The 21,960-nt window shown below is 38.6% G+C and overlaps 1 long non-coding RNA gene across 3 annotated transcripts in view; it reads left to right on the top strand.

Annotated features, from left to right (window-relative positions):
- LOC106894939 overlaps nt 1-11,689 on the top strand; it is a 39,689-nt gene extending 28,000 nt beyond the window's left edge. For 2 of the 3 annotated variants that reach the window (XR_001413346.1, XR_001413344.1), the window contains 2 exons: nt 9,246-9,317; nt 11,099-11,689. This is a non-coding gene — a long non-coding RNA (uncharacterized LOC106894939). Of the gene's footprint in view, nt 1-1,098; nt 2,564-9,245; nt 9,318-11,098 lie in introns of all 3 variants that reach the window. The other variant, XR_001413345.1, reaches the window with a different exon arrangement.
- The last annotated feature ends 10,271 nt before the right edge of the window (nt 11,690-21,960 follow it).

Genomic DNA, 21,960 nt, shown 5'->3' with positions numbered 1-21,960 from the left:
CACACCCAGCGGTTTTTTTTTTTTTTTCCCCTTTTTTTTTTTTTTTTTTTTTTTTTTTTTTTTTTTTTTTTTTTTTTTTTTAAAAAAAAAAAAAAAAAAAAAAGTGCTGAGGTAAGCAGTGTCAAACCCAGCTGCATCAACACGACGGTGGGAAGACAAATGAGAGCTTTCACTGCTGGATACAGGGGATAGAGACCCCACAGCTCTGAAAAACCTCTTCATATCCCAGAAACAGCTGTCATAACTGAAACTGCAAGGGATTGCTTTTTAAACCATGAGTTTTGATAAGGAGAATTCTCTCACCAGTCCTTTCTCTGGCTGATAAACACACTTCTAGCAATACAGCCCATCTGAAAGGTGACTGGAGATTTAAGTATCTTCAAAGGTTTCCAACCCCCTTTTTTTATAACCAGACGCTTATGCCAAGTTCCCAGCTGGCATATCTGAAGTATCTATCACTATAGTATCTGGCTGCTGAGCCATATGAGCTCAACAATTACCTTGTAATGTAAAACTTCTTAGATTTTTCCTATGGGAGGCTGAACTTTACAAAGTTAGGTCTAACATTTACCCTGTTATTGGCAACAGTGAATCATTAAAAGAGACACAATAGAAGGGACATGGGGTCATTTTAGAATAAATATTCAGGCGATGACAGTTTTGAGATGTTCTGTCGGCCTCTCCCGGTGTGTATTCTGGGAACAGGAGGTCACATGAAGTCAAGGGTGATGAAATGCATGTGCTCATGGTCTGACCTACTGCAAGCAGGGGAAGGCATGAGTGACATGCAGGGGTCTAAGCCCTGCATGTGCAAGTGTGCGTGTGCATGCACGTGCATGCAACATTTGTGTAGGGGAAAGGAGGAGAATAGAGAATCGTGAGGAGGGGGAGGGAGGTGTTTTATGCTGGTGGTGCAATGAACTCCAGACAGGGACTGCTTTCTCTCCACAGGGCCCGCCAGCTCCTTGTGGCTGTTGCCTGGGCAATGGCTGGGGAATTATGAGGAATGCTTGGAAACTATATCCTTCTTTTGGGCTCATGGATGGAGCAGAAGGGGGTGGATGGCTTTTCTCTGTCTATTTCTTTTTTTATATTCAGCAGATTAGACAGACAGGTTGCTGTGGCGACGACACGGAGGAGGTCTCCTGCACACCTGCACCGCAAACAGGGAGTCCTGCCAACACAGACTTAAGGAATCCTGAAGGCATCTTTTTTTTATTCTTCTTTTTTTTTTTTCTTCCTATGTGGAGTGCACAAGAGAGGGGAGAAGGCAAAAAAATAGTAGGAGATGGCAAACGAGGGAGAGGGGAGAGATGAAGGAAAAGCCAATCGATATTCAATCAGCTTAGCTGAGCAGCAGTGCTTGTTTGTTGCAAAATGGAATGTGCACAAACAACATGCATAGGCTGTCCATAGTAACAGTCTGAGCAAGCTGCCCTTACGAGAGAGAAAAGAACAAGTGTTATTTTGGTTTTGCCTACTGAGTGTCCTGCATTTCATGATGTCTCTGGGGGAAACTAGAAAAAAGTAACTATGGAAATGGCAGAACTCAGGCACAAGACGTGGAGAGGTAAATGGGTTGTGTAAAGCTGGAAACTGAAGTTACTCGTTTGTATCTGGCTAGGGAAGATCTGTTTGTGTTTGTGTGAACATACAGATGTAAGATTTCATTTCTGAGAGGAATCCTGCCTTTAGAAAAAGAGCTGCAGAGTGGTGTGAAAATTGACATTATATGCCTACTCCTTTGCTAAAAGAAAGTATCCAGAAGGAGGTGGATGTGGGAAGGAGAAGTAAAGAAAAAAAAAGAAAATCCTTATAACCAGGAGGTCCTCAAAACAAACCTTTTGCTCTGGGATGCCATGGCATTTCTCCAGCTTCTCCCAATGAAGTAGTGAGTTCCATGGAGATTCACTGTCCTTGCCTCACCTCTGCTGGATATCCCTCTGTCTCCTCCAAGGCTGTCTCCCTTCTCTTCCCCTTGTCCTTTTTCTCCCACCTATCCCTTTAGAATCCCTTTCGGTAATTTTTCACATCATCTTTTCCCAGCTTCTAAAATGACTGTTTGCATGCCTGCAGCACTATCCAGTGTACATACAAACAACAGTTTAACTAAGATAAAAAAGTGTGTGTGTAGGAACAGGTAGTTGAATGTACAGATGAGTCTTTTTTTTTTCTAGATATGTCAAAGTGTGTCTGTGTCATAGACTTATTTCTCTGCTCTGGCTGTGTCTCTTGTCACTGAAATGATGAAGGCTCCCACCTTCATAATGGAGATGTTTGATAATAGAAAAAAAAATATTAAAGTTTCCAACTGATAAAGTTAACAAACAATTGGAACCTGCACTATAAACTGTGAGAGAAGTGGGAGAGGTGGAGATGTGAAGGGGGAAGAGACTTTAATCAGTCTCTGGTTCTTGGATGCATCAGATGTCAGGAGTATTGCCTAGCCCGCCAGGAAAAAGAGCACGTTGCTGTTCTCATCACTGCCCCCTTGTCCAGTTGTTTTTTCCAGGCACAGAATTTCCTGTAACTGGAGAAAGGTGCAAGAGAGAGTTTTCTTCAGGTAACAGTGATAATGAGCTTACAATTACAGTTCATGCGACCCAAGTATAATGAAGCATAGTTACTCTCATGACCAATTTCATCTTTGTAACGGATTGCAAAATCTGTTTGTGAGATGAGGCTAAAAAAGTCAAGTTTCTCCTCCTCAGATATCAGTAATACTGATGGAAAGTAATCCAAGTTTATGGAAGGTAATGGTTTGTTCATGTCGCTTATATTAGATTTCCTTTTCCTTGCCTTTGTTTTATTTTAAAACTGACTCTACCTTTCTTTCTGGATATACTGCATACTGTGTCTGTGGCCGTGTTTATAGATAAAGCACGTTGTAGATAATTTAAAACTACCATAAATGTAAAATACGTCCTATTGCTCAGTTTATTCAGATTCTGAACTTAGAGTTCATGTCAGTAACAACTTTGGAAGAACAGTTTTAAAAGAGATTGCATATGGTCTGGTCCAGCTAACATCAGTATGCAATGCCTCATTTTGGTCAGAAACCTAGAGTGACCTGGGGGGCTTCACACAAGGACACAAGGACATGTTTTTACTGGCGATGGCTGCGTTTTTTTTCTGATGTCCTCTATTGTCCTCTGTTGAAGTGATAACCCATGCTGTACTCTATTCTACACAGGCAATCTAAAGTTATGAGGGATTGAGTATATGATCCTGGGCATGATGGCAAATGTGAACTGACTGTTCAAAAAAGCATACTTTGGCCTGTCCAGAACTTGCTGAAGTCAGTGGGAGTCTTTCCATGGGTGTCAGTGAATTTCGAACCAGGCTTTATAATTTCATAGAATAAAGTTGAGTCTTTTACTTCTTTCCTTCTAGAACCAACACTTCATCTTTAAGGAGTGTGTGCAAGAGAAAAAGAGTATGCAAACCATGATTACATGTAATGAAGGAAAGAAATTAAGATATTGAGGGAGATGATTCTGCCCCTCTACTCCACTCTGGTGAGACTGCACCTGGAGTACTGCATCCGGCTCTGGGGCCCCCCAACATAAGAAAGGCATGGAGGGCCATGAAGATGATCAGAGGGCTGGAACACCTCTCCTATAAAGACAGGCTGAGAGAGTTGGGGTTGTTCAGCCTGGAGAAGAGAAGGCTCCAGAGATACCTTATAGAAGCCTTCCAACACCTAAAGGGGAACTACAGAAGAAATGGAGAGGGACTCTTTATCAAGGAGTGTAGTGATAGGACAAGGGGTAATGGTTTTAAACTGGAAGAGGGTAGGTTTAGATTAGATATTAGGAAGAAATTCTTTACTGTGAGGGTGGTGAGATACTGGAACAGGCTACCCAGAGAAGTTGTTGATACCCCATCCCTGGAAGTGTTCAGGTCAAGCCCAGGTCCAAGCTGACCTGGGCTTGAGCAACTTGGTCTAGTGGAAGTTGTCCCTGCCTGTGGCAGGAGGGCTGGAAATAGATGATATTTAAGGTTCCTTCCAATTCTAACCATTCTATGATTCTGTGATATCAAAGCAATGAAAATAAAGCAGAATTCTTGGAGGAATTGTCCATCTCCCTTCATATATGCTGGCTTGTGTCTACTATGTTTACTTCCATTAAACCATTTGCAGGTTTCTGAGACCCACATTGCTCTGCCAAATTTACCCCAAGCAAAACACTATGAGAACAGTGGCACTGCCCTCGCTGAGGGGAGACTGAGACTATGGTGAGCTGTTGAGTCTCCTGAGCATGCAGAACTCTGTACCATGGTCCAGCTGGTGCTGGAAACATGAACTGAAAGATGTTGGGGCTTTCTCAGGTCATACCCATTGATCAGATACAATAAAGGAAAGGAAAACCAAGATCTGTAGACACTAGAAGTATTTTCTGGTGTAAATGTAGTCAATGTTATTTCTAGGATTTTATCAAAAAAGCCAAAATACCAGATTCTGAGCCACATTCTGATCTGATGCTTTGTACACCTCTTTACATCTAGAGTATTCCACTCACAGTAGAGTAACTAGGTGTAAATTAGTCAATAATTATTTATCAGTTATACTTTTTGTTGGTTCTCCTTTCAAAATACTGTATTTATGGGTGCAGTCCAACATTTCAGTCTTATTTTAGCCATTTTAATGGTGGTAGAATGAGACTTGGCCTATATTTCTACCTCCTTGTGTTCCATATGTCCTCCTATTTTTTTCCATATGTCATAGAAATCAAGCTTTCCTATAGGCCAGTTAATGATTGTGTATATAAATATATATATATACACACACCTATATATTTTTAAAAATATTTTTTTAAGAGAGCAAGAGTGTTTCTCCTTCAGTGGACAGTAATGCTTCAGAAGATATCAGCTGCAAACAATACAGTAGAATTCAGCTTCTCTGAAGCGCTCAGATGAAAAAGAATTTAGAATAAATAGGAATGTCTTTTAACTGCATGTAATAAACACAGAAAAGAAAACTCATGTGCAGAGAGAGAAAGAGATTTTGGTTAAAGGAGCATTTGGTCAGTGAGCATTAGTTTTTTTTAGTTACATGAAAAAATGATCGATTGTTTGTTTATAACAACATCTGAGCTGAACTTTCAACTGTGCTTGAAAGCTAAATATAAAAGAAAATTATGTGGAATGGTCCATGCCTGACACAGAAATGCAACAATTCAGAAATTTGCATAAAACACCTATTAAATGATTATCCTTGGACTTTGGTAAAAAAGGTGATACATTTTTCTTTTAAAATAGTGCATGAAAATGTATGATGTTTGCGTTTTGCAGCCTCTGTTACTTCCCAAAGTATGAAAAAGCTGAAGGGAATGCAACAGGCTTTGAGAGTCCAACCATGTGCGAAGTGAGATTTTACAGATGCCATAGGACACTACTATATGCTGTTTAGTCTGAAAGCTTTTAAAATGCCAGATATAGACTCTGCATTTTTTAAGGGTTGCAGTCATTGATCTAGAAAACTAATAACATCCAGCCTGAGCGGCTATGTGAGCAGAGGATCTAGGAAAGGAGGTACTGAAAGCTGTTTGCCCTGCTTTTCGTATCTCTAGGTTTACTACTAAGTAGAATGAGAGGGTAGAAATGACCTGGTCTCTGCTTAGGTGACCCCACCTCTCTGGAAGGGGAGGAGTGCAGCTGCTGAATGTGCTGTACCACACTGGTGGCAGTTTGAAGGGTGGACATTAAATAGGGGCGAATTAAATACTATGAATGTGTTTGGAATGAAGTCAACATGTCCTTTCTTGCAAATTTGAAATGTGATTAATCAACATGCTCTGAAGAACTTTACAAATATTAGTGATGTATCTATTGCTGAACCAACTGAGCAATTTAGCAATCATGTAAGGTACTCAGGTAGGTCCCTGGAAAGGCATCTCACTATTGTATGTTCTCATGAGCCTTCTCAAAAGCATTAGTTTAAAAACAAACATTGCAAAAAGCATCATGTTCCATTTTTAAGCCAGATCTGAAGTGTAACCACCTCTGGGCTGAAATGTGCCAGCTGCTTAGCAGTGGCCAGTTAACACTACTTTCCATTTTGGATGAACTGAATAACATAACATATAGACTCAAACTGTAAAAGGATTTTAGATGAAATATTTATGTTGGAATTTGATCAAGAAATTAGAAAGGAACACTGATTCTATTGATTTTCACTGAAATGTAGGTATTCCTTATACAAGTCTATAGGGCCAGATGGGATCCACCCGAGGGTACTGAGGGAGCTGGTAGAAGTGCTTACTAAGCTACTTTGCATCATTTATCAGCAGTCCCGGCTAGCCAGGGAGGTCCCAGTTGACTGGAAGATAGCAAATGTGATGCCCATGTACAAGAAGGGCTGGAAGGAGGGTCTGAGGAACTGCAGGAAGGTTATGGAGCAGATCATCTGACCAAGTCCAGAGACTGGTGTTGAATGGAGTTAAATCCAGGTGTTGGGCACTCATGAGTGGTGTTCCCCAGGGCTCGGTATTGGGGCCAGTCCCCTTTAACATCTTTATAAATGATCTGGGAAAGGCAATGGAGTGCACCCTCAGTAAATTAGGTGGGAGTGTCGACCTGCTAGAGGGTACAAAGGCATTGCAGAGGGATCTGTACAGGGTGGACGGATGGGCTGAGACCAACACAGTGAGGTTCAATAAGGCCAAGTGGTGGGTCCTGCACTTGGGTTACAAGAACCCCATGCAGCGCTAGAGGCTTGGGGCAGAGTGGCTTGAGCAGTGCCTGGCAGAAAAGGACTTGGCTTGTCGGTTGACAGCAGGCTGAACATGAGCCAGCAGTGTGCCCAGGTGGCCAAGAAGGCCAACAGCACCCTGGCCTGGAACAGTGTGGCTGGAGGACTAGGGAGGTGATTATCTCCCTGTACTCAGCACTGGTGAGGCCCCACCTGGAGTACTGCATTTGGTCTTGGGCCCCTCATTGCAGCGCTAGAGGCTTGGGGCAGAGTGGCTTGAGCAGTGCCTGGCAGAAAAGGACTTGGCTTGTCGGTTGACAGCAGGCTGAACATGAGCCAGCAGTGTGCCCAGGTGGCCAAGAAGGCCAACAGCACCCTGGCCTGGAACAGTGTGGCTGGAGGACTAGGGAGGTGATTATCTCCCTGTACTCAGCACTGGTGAGGCCCCACCTGGAGTACTGCATTTGGTCTTGGGCCCCTCATTACAGGAGGGACACTGAGGTGCTGGAGCATGTCCAGAGAAGGGCAAAGAAGCTGGTGAGGGGTCTAGAGCACAAGTCTTATGACAAGCGGTTGAGGGAGCTGGGTTTTTTTAGTCTGGAGAAAAGGAAGCTGGGGAGACCTTATCACTCTCTACAGCTACCTGAAGAGAGGTCGTAGAGAGGTGAGAGTCAGTCTCTTCTCTCAAGTAACAAGTGATAGGACACCAGGGAATGACCTCAAATTACAACCGGGGAAGTTTAGATTGGATATTAGGAAAAATTTCTTCACTGAAAGAGTTATCAAACACTGGAAGAGACTGCCCAGGGAAGTGGTGAAATTGCCATCCCTGGTGGTATTTAAAAGACAGGTAGATGTGGTGCTTAGCAACATGGTTTAATGACAGTTTTGTTAGGGCTAGGTTGATGGTTGGACTTGATGATCTGAAAGGTCCTTTCCACCCTAGACAATTCCATGGTTCCAAATTAAGATTAATTCTATTGTGCCATTTCTTTTAATTCTACTCTTCCTGCACGTTGCCTTTCAGATATAAAGTGTTATTATCTAGTAATGCTGATTTTTATTACAGAGTCCCTCTGTTCCAAAGCATTTTGGGAGCTCAGTGTTACTCTGGAATCTGCTCTGGCTCAATCTCTCCTATCTTTTTCTTCAGCCAAATGTAACACTTGAGGATTAAAGACTCAACATGTCTTCCAAAGTTTTCACTGCATTCATACCCATGGCCGTTAATTTGATTTATATTTTTTGTATGTTAACTGAAGAGAATAAATAGGAAGCCATGGATAACTGACTCTCCCAGTGCTGTGTCAGCCTGAGTAACAAAAGAGATAGGATTGTTTTTTGGAAAGACTTTTAAAAGTCTTTCAAAGCTTTTGTCAATAATTTGTACCTATACAAGTATATGAATGATTTTTACATATACATGCGTATGAGTATGCATGTATCTGATTTTTGTTTTCCTGTTAAATAATTCTACATGTCCCATACATATAGTATGACACCAAAATCAGAACAGGGTATAATAACATTCCATTGTCATGTCATTTTGTGTGTGTGTGGTCTCTCTCACTTATCAATAAAATTGTATTTCTGGAAGTTTTTCCATTCTTTATCCTGTCATAGGCACTGGAGCCTAACTGACTTCTTCATCCTTTTTGACTTTGCAAGTCTAGAGGATTTTACCAGGAAAATTCTGCTTAGTTTCGTGAAGGTTAACTGACATCATTGACAAAAATTAAGTGTTCTATCTGCCTAAGATGCCGAAGACCTTCAGCTGTACTCCAGCTTTATTTCAGTAAAAGAATCTAAGTTACTCAATAGGCAAGAAAGACCACATTTTCAGGCATACAGATATAGCTATTTTAGACTGTAATTCGGATGTGATTGTTTGTACAGGCAGCCTAAGGGGCCATTTTCAATTTATGATGCTTTATTTTTAATTAAGAAAAGAAAAAAAAGAAAAAATGAAGAAGTATAGCCAAGCTGCCATAGTCTGTTATCATGACAACATAAAGAGCTTAGATCTGCAGGCATGTCCTGCACCATTATGAAAAAGATATTACTATTAGAGTTGTTATTAGAGAGCTTGATTTCTCGACCCCACCAGAGGTACTGCAGATAGATGTGAGCTCAGCAGTGGGCTTTATAGGCCAATGGGCCATTGCTGCACTGTGAGATCAAAAGTAGTTAGTATCTGCTAAGGATATGGGCAGAATAGATCAAAATAGTGTTAATCTGTCGAATGTGGTCCACATGGAGTTTGCAGAAGTTATTTTTGAATCATCTGTTTGCAGGGGTTGAGGGGCCTGTAATTTGTACTCAACATTTAAAGCTTTTCTGAGCTAGCGTAAAGACATTTCATAACATAATCAGTAATTTTTTTTTCTTCAGTTTTTCTGTGATGCCTCTGAGTTTGAAAATACTTTCATGCTTTAAGAAACTTTATCTGGGGTTCATCTGGGATACCCAACATGTGATCAAGTGCTTCTGGTACAGAGCCAAACTTGAGCCAAGCCAATATTTTGTTACAAAATCTGTTCCTGCTTTTCAGACACAGCAAGACCAGGAGTATGCCATACTTACTACTGCACTCTTCTGGGGCAGCTACAACTCTGAAACACATGTAAGTGAAAATGGTGCTAAAGCACTTCTGCTCCATCTCATTTAGTTAAAGGATCGTATGATGTTTGCCAACATTTGCAGTTAGGTATGTTTTCTGCTTCCTTTTTCTCAGCCACCTTGTAATCTTAGGGTTAATGGACCACGGATTTGGTTTCAAACTCAAAGCTGCAAGCAGAAATGTGCTACCTCTCTACCTCTCTTCTGTTGTGATCCAAACAGCCAAAAATCAGGTTATTGGAGGTTGTTCCATGGTATGGAGCCAGATATCTTTCTTATTGACAAAGAAGATAGAAATTCTTTCCTTCCCCTAGTATGGAGAAATCAAGGAGAAGAGAGCTGTTTACTCACACCATAAAACTTTTTCACCTCATACTAAAAGCTGTTTATACTTGTTCTTATTTCCATTCTCTGTGGGTCAGGCTTCATGCATGCCTTCTTTTCCAAGCTTCTCTGTTTCCTTTGTTCTTTCACTCTGTGGTAATTGATCCTTCAGAGAATGAACTCCCACCAAATCACTTTCTGCTATTTCTCTGGGTAGCAGTGAGTGACTGCATTCATGCAAGGGCCATGTTTGTTTCAGCAGTAAATGTGCTTTCCAGAGCTCAATGTCTTCTTTGCCTGCAAGCTGGCTGTTATGCTCATGGACCTTCATCCTGATAGATTAACCCAAGCCCTGCCATTGACTTATAGCTGAATGACAGATGTTTACATAAAATAGAGAGAAAATATTGTAACCTACTGCAGTAGGCCTGTAGATATTAGGGTTAAAACACAAAAAGACATGTATGTGAAGTTTTTCCAGCACATCTGGTTTCTAGGCATCAGTCTTAGAGTCACAGTTCCTCAAACACAAGTGTGGATATGTAGGTATTAGGGTACAGTTATTTTACTCTTCCATTGACTAATAATATGACTGTTCTTCACCCACATTGTACGTATTGCAGCTAAGCTTTTTCATAGGTTAGTAAAGAAATATTAATCCAGCTAAGTGTCTGGAATAGGCTACTGCTCACAATGGCTCTACCTGCCTGAGGTGTTTATTCCTCTACCCTCAACACTACTTTTATCCTTCATGGCTTTATTGTAACTCTAAAGCAACCTCCCTTTTCTTTACTCCAAAAGTCATGGTACACTGCTCTTGCTAACTCCTTTGCAGAAGGACTTGGTTCAACTTTGGTGAAAGTTGGTACAAATCCTCGATAAATGAGAATGTGTTTTAGCTTTGTTGAAAGAGAACATGAGGTCAACTCATCTGTGATGCTTCTGGTTCCTGCCCTGTGCCAAAATACTGCTGCAGAAAAAATGCTTTTCAACCTACTAATATTAAAAGCACTGGCACAATTCTTTCCCACCTAGAACTATCTGTAGAAAGACTTTGGAATAAAGGGAAAAGCTTCAGAGTGTGAAAATCCCATTCCTTATCTCCCCAGATGGCCTAGAAAGAACATTCAGGCAACACACATTAAAGATAAGCTTTAAATTTCCAGGGAAAATATACTGTGGAATTCTTGCACATCTGTGGCACTTTCTCACTCTCTGCTGAAGTGATGCAGTGAATTGAAAGATGTCCTATTGGGGCCAATTTTTTATCCTAACACGCACAGAATTCTTGAGTCAGTCTAATGAATCTGATGTTGTTAATAGCTCTAAATTTACACCAAGACACTGGAGATCAGACTGAACTGTGATGTCTAAGGCAGCATAGGAACAGCCCACTTGTTTTGAATACTTAAATTGCTTGCCACCCTCTTTGTCTTGTTCTTCTTCTATTTCTTTTTCCAGGCTAGCATTCTGGACTTGGAAAAACAGAAAAGGAAAAATACAAAGGCAAGAAAATAACTCCAAGATCTCAGCAGCTTAGCTATCCCACCATCTGTTTAAAAGGACAAAACATTAAAACAGAACAAAACTTGTGGTCCAACAGCTATGTCTGCAAAGAAGAAACAGTGCTATAGTTGAAATTCTATGCAGCACCCTTTGGATCAAAATATTGCGACAACAACGAATAGAAATGACCACATTTAATGGATACTCAAACAGCTAGGCCATGACTCAGATTCCTTACTGTTGTTTGGAAGTGAAACCTGAGAGCTGAGAAGAGAGAGGGGAAGAAACCTTGTGTTAAACTGGCATGCACCAGTGAATAAATGGCTGGCATTTGCAAAGCTGCATTGCAGGGGAGCTTTTAACAGTTTGCTGCTGCCAGCTGATGTCTTTCTAAGCATCACTGCCAAGAAGCCAAAACTGGAAGCAGGTGCAGGGGCAGAGGAACTGAATGTGGAAAGGGAGAAAAAAAAAAAAGAGAAAGAACAGAACTTCTGTTGTTAAAATTCTGTTGCTTTCATTAAAACCTAAACAAAGCTTTACTTTAAACTTGAATAATAATTTTTAGTGTGATAGACTCCTGCCTATCCAGTTTGAAAATCCTCTTACACTTATCCACTGAGCTAAAAGATTTTTGTTGGGTTTCTCCCCCCCCCCCCCCCATAAAGCCTTGGATTGACTGAGAGAATGCTGTGTACTGATTACAGCAGCTTTCCTTTGGAGACTGAGAGCATTTGCTTCTTAATGTCCCTTGTTCCACCCCCCAAGCAAACTGCTTTTTACACACTCCCACCCCCATTAGTCCAGGGCCTGGGAACAGAGCTGTTTCCCCAGCTCAAGTCTCTGTCTTCACTGTGCCATGTCACCGGTTCAGGACCTTAATACACTGCTGTCTTATAAGATGCATAGCAGGAAACTTTAGGTGCTAAGAATTTACATTCTTAAATATACTAATGCAATGTGCCACTCATGACTTTGTGACATTTCTTCTTAAGATTGGTTATAAAAAGCAGGGAAAGACAGGTATGGGCCGGACGGTAGGGTAATCGTAAATTCTGGAAAAAACTCTGACCGATCTTGGTTACCTTTGGGAAACCTCAAAGAGGAAATAAATTGCCTAATCATAAGGGAAAAAAAAGGCCAAAAGGAAAAGAGAAAGCTTCTTTATATGATGGCAAAACCCACAAACCTTGAAATGCACATAGCAGAAGATGGGAAGCTTTTCTTCAATTCTTTGCTAAGAACTTTTATTTTTAACCATTTAGTAGTTACTGCTCCCCCAGATTAGAGAAAAAAGATGTGCCATCTTCTAGTCAGAGACCTGAATTTCAGCTTCTCTATTGTTCTCTATACTTTAAAAAATTCCCACTATTCTCAGTTAAAAGATTTTCCTTTCATTTTGCCTTTTCCTAAAAAGAAAAGGCAATAGCTAAATGGGTAGAGTAAAAAAAAAAATCAATCTACATGAGCACTTCTGTGTACCTCAAGTTTTAAAATTATTCCCTTCCCATGATATAAATATTATGATTTTAAATCATAAACTGTGCTTCAAAGCAGATTGGTTTTAAGTTTTTTTTGTTGCTCCTCTTCTATCAGAAGAGGTTGTTGAAACTAATTTGGTCTGTGTCTGTTTCGCAGTATCAAAGTCTTGACAATGCCTTGCTTTTCCAGTTATAGAGACTGTTTATTCTGAAGGAAAATAATTTCACTTTTTCTGTTTATACTGCGTATTAAACCACTTTTGAATTTATATTAACAGTGAATTTTCCTTTCTTTAACTTTTTCTTAATATCCAAGTACTTCATACTCTCCCTCTTTTAAAAATTTCCAGAAAATCAAGCACTTAGATAGACTTTTCTATATTTCCATCCGTCATTCTTTTTCTTTTTTTTCTTTTTTTTCTTTTTTTTTTTAAAACAGTCCTTTGTTTGCAAGATGCTAAGAGACTGCTTTAAACTGATATTTTTCCTCTTGGTCAACAGAAAACATTCAGTCTGCCTCAAGATAAAAAGTGTACAGAACACAGCATGCTGCAAAAGAGAATTTACAAATTGACAATGAACTCAGCCTGAGCATTGCTCAGTAAATGCGAGCAGTCCTTCAATTAATGAAATGATGCTGACATTGTAGGATCTTCAGAATATCTACCCTAGGCTTTCAAGCTGTTGCCTCCAACTCTTACAACCCATGGAGACATAGTTTTTATTCTGATGAAAGCTGAGAGTCTCAAAAGAATGACTTCAGTAGCTAGAGTTTTTAGTAAGGCACCAAAATGTTTGGATAAGAATAGAATGGACGTAACTCTATGATCTTCTCAAAGAGAGAATAAATGTAAGCAAATCTATTCTGTTCTCTGTGAGCCATCATTACATATGAGGGAGCCCACATGAGTTAGAACATCGAGGGTTTCTTAATACACAAGATGTTCTCAAGCTCTAAGGTCTTGTTTTAGGCCATGGGTAATTTTGACCGGTTAACAGTTCTCATTAGGAACCAAACTGAAGTTGGCTTCAAAGGAAAGTCCCATGTTTTTTCATGTGGAATATAGGCCAGGCTGAAGCATAAGTACAGAAGGCTTTGACCGAGCTTCCAGGAAGTGCCTTCGATGAAATTGTCCAGATTCTGTGAGAATTGGATGGAGTACCGAAAGTAATGATATGCATTCATGGTCCGTTCTGATGTATGGTGGGAAGCAAGTGCTACAGGCTGGACATCTCTGTGTATATGATGGATGAGATGGAGAGGAATCAAACCAGAGTCACCTCTTTCTGCTCTTCATTTTAATCCTTGAACTGACATCCTCCCAAATTTTTTTTTAGGAGCATTTAAATTGATTTTAAGAGAAGCCATATTTCAAAGGATTTACACAGCAAAATGGAACACTGTACCTTTAAGCACTTGATCCCCGCTAAACTCTGCCATAACTTCTCTGATTTTATTTCTTCAGCACTCAGCAAAGCATTTGAAACTCCAAGCACTTTGCAGGTTTTTTGCATGATTAAAGTTTAAAACAATGAGTGTTCTAAGATAAATATATATATATGTATTTGTGTGTATAGATAGATAGGTACACACACAAAGACATGCCTGCACGCTAACAAAAGCACAATAGCTCATTTATAAAGTCACAAATCTGCTAATGGGGTACATTTTCTATAAACTGAACCAGCTTATATTTATACATATTAAAAAAAAATACAGCCAAGGCTTATTAAATGAAACCATAGATGAAGTGAACTTATGTCATCAGTCTTTGAATTTTGTACATTTTGAACACTCTCCAAAAATTATAATCCAGTGTTTGAAATATTCTATCAGTGGAGAAGGAGAAATGATCTCCCCATTACAAACTTGCAGTCTCAAACATTCACATCCTGCTGTAAATATATCACATACTATATCATGTTGCTTATGGAAAATGACTTTTTTTTTGCTTTTCATATTCTAACCCTTTTGCTGAAGATTAGTGTTTGCCAAAATCAAGGCTCTAATTATTCCTTTCCATTTTACTTTACAGTAAATAATGCTCTCTCAGATATAAAATAAACTATTTTGTATTTTTTTATTCCCTATAATCTGTATGTACAAATAATGACATTTAATGCACCTTGAGGATCACGTGACTGTATGTATGTCTGTGGTTGCTTAGTCTCTGAACTACACTGTTTTTGTTTAGTGTGCTGCTGCACTTCATGATCTTTGCATTTATAATGTGCTGCTTGGATGGGCTTTAAGTGTTGTGTGCCTAAAAACATAATAATAACAAAGGAAATGTATAGCTGAAAGTCAGGCTATCTTGAATATACCAATAACAACACTAAATAACTCAGCATAAGGAAAAATATTTCCCACTAAAACCAAGAATGTTTGCTGCTGCATATATTGTGCTAGTAGAGTGAGAGCAAAACCCCAGAACTACTCAGTGCCTTCCAGGATGGAATCCTCAAGTAGTTGGGGCCCAATTTCTACAATAAACCACAATATTCAGTCATTAGTTTCTGGCATGTTTTGAATATATGAAATCGAAGCCTTACTTTAAGCTTTTCTTGTTTCATGTTCTGGTAAGTTGCAATAGGACTGTTCCCTGGTAAAAAAAATATAACTCTTATGTCCATTAACAAAGCATCGTTTCATTCCCCTTTTTAACACTTTTTCCAGCAAGTATCTTTTTAATTGTGATTTCTTCAGTGAGGAAACAAGTACTGCCATCTAGATGGCTTGCCAAGTATTTATTCAGTATTGAGCATGGCACAAGAGAAGAGAGTCAGAATGATTGTCCTCATTGGTATACTTCTATGGTACAGTGCATTTCCTTACACTTGTGAGCTGTCAAAAATGTCATTCTAATTCTGTACATTTTGGGCAGCATAACCTCTCTGACTTAGTAGTTGTGTATTCTTGTACTGTTAGTTGTGTTACTTTTAAAATACTAAAATTTAGTCTTTGTTTCTCAGAGCCCTTGACATTTCATCAGCACCTGGTAATTGTCATAGTTCATATAGTTATGAGAAGCGTAATGGAGGAGGGTGTCCCATATAAGCAAATAGGAAATCTGGCAGAAAAATGAAATAACACAAACAGGACATAAAAATTGTGAAGCCAGAACCTCTGTGAGCCAAGATATATAGAATGGGAGCTGTGGTTTCAACTGGGGGGAAGCCAAAATGAAGTAAATAATACTACACCAGATTTTTATATTAATGAAAGTGGCAACTGAAATTAAAAGTTCTCATAACTCTTCACTGGGCATAAATAAAACCTGAAAGGTAATGTGCATTAATACTGCATACATTTGCCTTGGTATTCGGAGTTGACTCTGTTCTCAGGATGGGTTTTGGCAATTTTTTCCTATAGGGGTTGCAGCCAAGAGAATGGAATGCAGATGCCTAAAGAAAAAAAATTGTCCTTGTTCAAACACACTCACCTTCTCTGCTATAAACTGAAGAATGAAGTGAAGAATAGCTCAGGCAGGCCACAATTAGGTTCAAGATGGTTACTGGACCTCTATCCCAAATAAATTCTCTCATTTGGAACACACTTTTTGCCACAGATACTGTACTCTCTTCATGCTCTGTTTCCCCTTCCCCTTGTCCTTCTTTCTTCAATGTCCACGTGAAACCAGATTTGCTCACTAGTAGGTGAAATACTATAGTAGAGAAGAGGACACATTGCAGAGTGAAGATGGCTTCTGCAGAGAGTTCCTAAAAATGAAGGTACTAACTCCCTCTTGCTGCTAAAAAAGACTTAAAACTATTTGTACATTTTGTGTGCAACTGCTTTACACACAGAAATCCTTTTATCCTGGCTGCAATGGAAAAAATACCTGATATATTATATTGCCTTATGTATTAATGCTATGACTGTAGATGTATTATTTTCATGGATTTTCATAGCAAAAAGATGCCTAGGCCCTTATTTCTAGGACAGCAATTTTTTTGAGATGGAAATGAGTGCTCACCAGGACTATTTTGAAATGAAGGCCAAATGGGGTCTTTCCCTCACTAGAAACAAAGTTCAGCCAAAGGAAAACATGAAGACATTGCACACCTTTACTACTTGTCAACAGTAATTGCTTCCTAATAAACGTGATCAGCTATCAGCAATAATGACAGGGAGTCTGGCAAAGACTACTTTTGCCTACTGTAGAAACAGGCAAATGACAAGTTTGTTTCCTAGCATTGCTGAGGATCTCTTTCTGAGAGAGAACTGGTGTTCTTTAATGCTCTCCAGTCACCCTGTCTTGTCAGAGTTCCTTCTGCCATGGGCTGTGCCATTTACACTGAAGTCAATTGGAAGAGAGGGCACTCAGCAATTGCAAACCTGCTTCATAGTTCCCATAACCTGTGGATCAAACAGCTCTCGTTAGTTGGATTAAAACTGGCCTAGAATAAAATATGGATATACTTATGGTGAGGTTTTTAAAGCTGCAGGGGGGTTTAAACACTAGCTTCCACAATAGTTAGTAACTTGTCTGCCTGGATCCCTTTTGTTGTTCACTAGAAAGCTCCTGCTTAATTATTCTGCTCAGTAGTTGTAATTTTAACAGTTGTTTCTCAGGTTTTTAAAATTATTCTGAAATTTCAGGGGGCCGTTGGCCTACAGAACATATTGGTCCTGGAACATAAAGGTTGCAAACTTTGTTATTTCAACAGGTCAGCGTCTTTTTGTTTCTCTGAGAACAACAAAGAAGTAGCTAAACCCACTATTTTTTCTATTCTGAGGGGAAGAGTTGTCTAGCTCAAAGGAAAGAAAAACATTTATTTTTCAAATTTAGATGAAAAACAGAATATATCATTGTAGTGTGTACTTTTTCACTCAATGTTAATTATGATTTATAAATTACAGCTGCATCAGAAACCACAATTTCAGATATGGTTCCAGTCTTGCCCCAGAGTCTGGGAGGTGTTCAATTTTGGTTCTGTTTATTCTTTAAATGAATAATGATAATATCCCTACAAAGCACATTTCATCAGTAAATCAAATGTTTTTACAAAGGAGTCTTATCCTAATTTTATGGATGGAAAGCTAAGAAACAGGGATACAATGGCAGGTCTGAGGTCAACAAGATACTCAGTGTCAGTTCTGGGACAACAACTCCCATCATCTGAGGATCAGAAGGAGCCACCTATTGTTACTTATATAGAAAACCCCTCAGGTTCAGCTATTTCGTTTGGATAAAACCCTCAAACTATGAAGAATAATCTGAATGAATCTAACCTTTTGAGGTTCAAACACTGAAAAAACTTCCTGTCATCTTAGGGAAAGTGGAACACTGAGTTGTAAGGCAAAGCAAATGGATTGTAAAATTAATGCGTTTAAGCAGGTTTTGCTTGATAAGTATTCTGCATATTGAAATTTTGCCTGAAGTAAAAATTTCCCTGAGGCAAGGGTTTTCTCCAGTTCTACTAGTGTGTTTCTAACCAAAATATTTTGACTTTTCTCCAACAATCCTCCATTTTTCCCTGACTGTTCTAACTTTAACATTATAATGGAGGCAAACAAGCACTTCTTTCCTTTAGAAAACACTTCTCTTGAGGCATCCAGCAATATTATTCTATGTATTGCCCAGTAGTCTAACAGTCTAAGGAATGATGTTTTGTTAATGAGCTTGCACAACACTTCAGCTGCCTTTTGGTTGTATAGTAGATCTATAGTAATTCAAAATAATGGTTTCAAATCAACTACTATGCTAAACATTTTAGGGATTGCAATGATAATCTTTTTAACTAAAGAGGAGTTATTTTTTTGTGGATCCAGTAATTGCTAAATGAAAACAGGAACAGACACAGCTAATTTACTTTACACGTCATACCTTCAAGAGCACAGACTTGTGCTAGTAACAAGTTGCTAGGACAAGGGTGATGCCTTTAATGTTTATTCAAGAATTCCACGCCAAACAGGCATTTTTCATTCCTGTATATCTAAAATGGCTGTTCAGTTAGGGCTCTTGATGGGTGATGAAAATGAGTGACAGGCCTCTAGCTAATACGTGCTACAAAAAATAATTTAAAAAAAAAAGCTTTTTTTTTTTTTATAAGGACTTTTATGGTATTGATTTTTTAATAGGTTCAATATCATAAATCTCTGGAACCCCTTTATTTTCAGAAACATAAACCATAAGTATGGGTGAAATGATGGCCATAAAAGATTATGTTAGCATGAAAAACAGGTTCATTTTGGAAACAAAACTGATGGTCATTTGCAAGTGTTTAAAGACAGAATGAGAACTAAAACACACTGAAAAATACTCTTGCTCATGCCACGTGCTTATTCTCTGTGTCAAAGATTTGTGTTTGTTGGCAAAATAAGGATTTTCAAAATCATGACAGCTAGACTCAGTTTGTCTTGTAAATACTCAGTTATGTCTGGTTGTTTCAATTAATTCTTTCAGAAAAAGTATCAAATTCAAACTGGATTTTCAAAGCAATGTGAAATATCAAAGAGGTTTTACTTTCTTACATAAATTATGACTTTGGTCCAGAGTACGCAGTTGTAAGCCATCCATGCACTAGCTATTTTGTGCAAATAAAGATAGATCTAATCTATCTTCTTCATATTGATATAATTAATTCAAACTCAGAGCAATTAAGTAATCCCGCTCAGAAAAATAACAGCAAGGTGAAAACATGCCTTAAACATGTGCTGAGTTTTCAAGAAGATAGATGAAGTTGTCCAGAATCCATGAGAACTGGATGGAGCACCAAAAGTAATGAAATGCATTTGTGGTCTGTTCTGAGGTGTGGTGGGAAGTACAGCAATGGGGAAGGCTGCAGTGCTACATCCACTACAGGCTGGTAGCTTCTGTCTAGAGCATGGGTATGAGACCCAGAAGAATCAAATCAGAGATGTCTTTTTCTGCTCTTTAGAATGGGAAAAGCTAGATCCCAGCTCAAAGCCTCTTAAGTGTCACAATTCTGTATGGCCAGTGGAAGACAAAAATCATAGAAACATTGTCTGTTGTCATTAATGTATGCAAATGTGAACCTGAATCTACCAAAGGAACACAATTATTGAGGACAAAAAGCACATATTTCACGTGGTTATTTTTCATAGTGGTAATATACTGCAATTAGAATTTGAAGGTTTGTTTCTTTTTTTCAATAAAACTGGCTAAAATGGCCAATGTGTATTTTAATAGTAGTATAAATACTAAAATAAGGTTGGAATGAAACATCCACTGATGACAAAACGTATCAATATGGTTTCTAAAATAAGTTGCCAATGAAAATAATGGAGTATTTTCATTGGCATACTAACAGCTCCTAATATGTCACTATAAGCCTAATTTTCTTAACTAAAATTTTGCATAATTAGAATACACGCTGCAGTCTAAGATGAAACCAAGACTGAAAGTTTTGGTTTAACTGCAGATGGATTTGAATCAAAAGTTTGGATAAAGTTCCAACCTTTTTCAAAGCTTAGGGGTGTTTGGATCTGGTAATGCGGTAGTTTTGTACTTCAGTGCAGTCAATGGAGACATTCTTGGAGTGTTACACAGGAGTTGGATCAGGGTCTCAGAATGTAATGTAAATGGACAGTACCATAAATTTCTTTATTACAAGAGCATGAACTGTAGGATTTTGTAAGGAAAAAAGTTTTAGCATTGATACTTAGCTTAAAGGGTAAACATTTGCAGCTGAGGAGTTCTGTTTATAATTGTTACTATCAAGGCAACTAGAAAATAACAATCATGAAAGAAATGGAGGAATTTGGACTTTCTCTGCTTGGTAAACCATCTGAGTATGAAATAAAAATGTGGAAAAAAAATAAGTTAATTTGCATGGCCATTAGATGAATTTATTTTTAATAATAAATACATCAATCATTTGTCTTCAGCTATAAAGGGGCTGACTCTGCTCTTTGTTAAGATCCTGTAACAATTCGCACTTCTCAATGAAACTTTTTTTCTAGCCAGAGGGAAAAAATAATATTACCATATCCAAAATCTGACCAGAATAAAATGTTTTTGGCTTTTCTGTAGCTAAGAAAAGTGTCCAAATTAATATCAATCACATTTTATTTAACAGAAACCAAACAGCACACAAATCTCTGAAGATAAATTCTATTTGACCACAATTTAAATAGTAGTGAGACTACAGCCCAATTAGTAAGTTCTCTCATCCAGGATTTCATAATAGAAAAAATGGAATATGTGTGTATGTGTATAGTATGGGAATATTAACCAGCTAACATAACTACGTAGATAGTAATTGCATAGGCTGGTTCAGATTTCCATCTGGAGTTTCCACAGATATACATAACAGACGAAGATCTGTACTGCTATTTTCCTACCTATTTTGTATGTCACAGACAGTTTGCCTCCCTTTTTATCCACACTCCAGTGTTTACATAGCAAACTATGCCAGCTATGTGTATATCATGTGCAAGTTCCGTTCTAGGTGATGGTAGTAGAACATCTTGCAATTCTGGGCATGCCACTAAGGAAGTATCATACAGAATTGGCACTGGTAGTTTTGAAAAGAAAATTACTTCCAGAGAGGATATGTTAAAAACAAAACTGAGGCTGTGTTTAGGGAAATATACAACTTCGTGGGAATAGGTGAACAAATCCTTCTCATATAATCTAAAGACTTTCCTCATTGAACTAGTGAGATTCAGGGAGGATGACCATTAAGTTCTCCTTTGGTTGAATATTATTGCTACCTGGAAAAAACACTGAAGTATGCTGAGATGCACCTATTGGGTTATAAATACATTCAGGTTCATATTAATAGTCGACTCAAATATTCTATATTTTCATTCTTTTTAAACTAGCAATTTTCTGTTTCTTCATTTTATAGCCCCTCTAAATTTTTGAAACTTGAGAAAGAACAGTTCTATAAATGTCCTCCATCTAGGGTTCATAAAACTGGTTAAGTCTGTAGAATTGGTGTGCTAAGGCAATGAACTGCTAAATTCAGACACTACGCTCACGCTGTGCAAAGTCTATGCTGTGCTGTGGTTTTCACACAATACGAAAACCGGATAAAAACTATCCATTTACTTTTGTGTGGAGAAAGGGAAAAAATATGTAAGCTCTGTGACTCCATGATAGCCCGCAAAGATACTGGGTAAAGAGAAATAGACATGTTTACATCACCACGAGTTTTAAAATATCTCTCATTCTTTAAAGAAGTCAGAAACTGAAGCACTTGGTGACTGTCAATCTCGCACACATTCAAAGACTGAGTGTAGCAGGGATGCTACAATAACAGAACAGTCTTGTCTTTTATAGAGCTCAGTTTTTATGGACCACTTACAGTGAAATGGCACTTCTCTCTCTAGGGTCTTTCAGTTCTGTCTTTCTTAATGAGAATACT

The sequence above is a fragment of the Calidris pugnax genome, unplaced genomic scaffold (assembly GCF_001431845.1).
Source record: "Calidris pugnax isolate Ruff unplaced genomic scaffold, ASM143184v1 scaffold178, whole genome shotgun sequence".
Classification (NCBI taxonomy): domain Eukaryota; kingdom Metazoa; phylum Chordata; class Aves; order Charadriiformes; family Scolopacidae; genus Calidris; species Calidris pugnax.
This window is presented reverse-complemented; position numbering and strand designations above follow the sequence as displayed.